Below are 1,932 nucleotides of genomic sequence, written 5' to 3'. Positions count from 1 at the left end.
TCATTTCTGATTGGAGGGCGGACAACCACGTGATCTAATAACCTGCAAATGTGTTACTTTGTAACAGTCAAACGTGGTCATTCCTGGCGTTGATCAACTCCCCATTCATGCCACCATTTATTTAAAGCATTATATTATTTATGAAAAACAAAAAACATACAGAGCTCATTTTGGTGGAACCATCATCGAATTTGACGTGTCGGAGAATGGCCACTTCTTCGCGAAACCATTGTAGTTATCGCTTCTCGGCCTTTTGGCTAAGATCAAGTGTAGTATCTGTTCTTATCAGTTTAATATCTGATACGTCCCCTATCTGGGGACCATATATTAAATTGATTTTTGGAATAGGGAGATGGAATAGGGGCTTGCTCCGTCCACTCCACGCATCGACCTGGTATTGCAGTACCTCCAGGAACGGTGCACCCCCTTTCATTGTAAAGAGAAATCACATGGAGTTGCTTCGTTGAACTTATATTTGAACATTGAGCAACTTCTTTTTTACCTTTATTTTACTTGGCAAGTCAGTTAGAAACAAATTCTTGTTTTCAATGATGGCCTAGGAACAGTGGGTTAACTGCCTGTTCAGGGGCAGAACGACAGATTTTGTACCTTGTCAGCTCGGGGATTTGAACTTGCAACCTTTCGGTTACTAGTCCAACGCTCTAACGTTTTGCTGGTCAAATCGGTCACTGTTTTATTGACTACGATAGCTGTTGGGAATGATTTTTCGTCACGTGCACGGGATACTTACTTGAAAACTTTCCTCAACATTGCATGATCAAAAATATACACACAGAGCTAAGTAATAAAGTAGATCGCTTCTCCGACTTTCGGCTCAGATCAAGTGTCGTGTCTTTGACAGTGCTGCTGCACTTGATCGGAGAAGCGATAGCAGACCAGAGGGCGCCCGGGAAATTGTGCTTATTGTTTAAAATCATTATTGTTGTATTGTTTCACTAATGGTTTTTCCTTGTCCTGGGTTAGGTGGTAGTTTATGCTGGTAACAGGTATCACCAGCCAGCTTCAGTCCACACCAGGAGTAGAAACTCCCCAAATTGCTATATAAAGCAGCTGGCTAACATACTGTCCCAGCAATAGCCCATCTGTGAAAAGGACCTTCGAGTTGTTGGCCATTCTAATGCTCAAGGCATCGAAGGCCTTCAGTTACTGTTTGAATGAACATTAGAATGGGAAAACAACTGGTAGGTCCTTGTAGCAGCAGACGACCACACCGGGTTCCTATCAGACAACAACAACAAGAGGCTGCAGTGGACACGTGATCATCAACACTGGACAACGGAGGAGAGGAAAAGCAGCGGCCGCCCCAACGAATCCCGGTTCCTGTTGCGCCCTGCTGATGTCAGGGTTTGGCGTAAACCGCATGAGTCCATGGCCCCGTCCTGCTGATGTCAGGGTTTGGCGTAAACTGCATGAGTCCATGGCCCCATCCTGCTGATGTCAGGGTTTGGCGTAAACCGCATGAGTCCATGGCCCCGCCCTGCCTGGTGTCAACGGAACAGGCTGGTGGTGTAATGGGGTGGAGAATGTTTTCCTGGCACACGTTAGGTCCCTTGATACCAATTCAGCAACGTGTCCATGCCCCGAAGAATTCAGGCTGTTCTGGAGGGAAAGGGGGGGGTCCGATCGGGTGCACCTAGTACACAGAGTATACAAAACAAAAGACACCTGCTCTTTCCATGACAGACTGACCAGGTGAATCCAGGAGAAAGCTGCGATCCCTTAAATCCACTTCAGTGTAGATCAGAGCTGCCCAACCCTCTTCCTAGAGATCGACTGTTCTGTTGGTTTTCATTCTAAGTCGATCTCCAGGAAGAGGGTTGGACTGAAAACCCACAGGACGGTAGATCTCCAGGAAGAGGGTTGGACTGAAAACCCACAGGACAGTAGATCTCCAGGACAGTAGATCTCCAG

The 1,932-nt window shown here is 46.5% G+C and overlaps 1 non-coding gene across 1 annotated transcript; it reads left to right on the top strand.

Moving 5' to 3' along the window:
• The first annotated feature begins 237 nt into the window (after positions 1 to 237).
• On the top strand, positions 238 to 428 carry LOC135535887 (U2 spliceosomal RNA). The gene has a single exon (XR_010454901.1). It is a non-coding gene; the product is annotated as a U2 spliceosomal RNA (small nuclear RNA).
• Positions 429 to 1,932: the final 1,504 nt, after the last annotated feature.

This window comes from Oncorhynchus masou, unplaced genomic scaffold (genome assembly GCF_036934945.1).
Source record: "Oncorhynchus masou masou isolate Uvic2021 unplaced genomic scaffold, UVic_Omas_1.1 unplaced_scaffold_5277, whole genome shotgun sequence".
NCBI lineage: Eukaryota > Metazoa > Chordata > Actinopteri > Salmoniformes > Salmonidae > Oncorhynchus > Oncorhynchus masou.
Note: the sequence above shows the minus strand (reverse complement) of the source record. Positions and strands in the feature narration are given on the sequence as shown.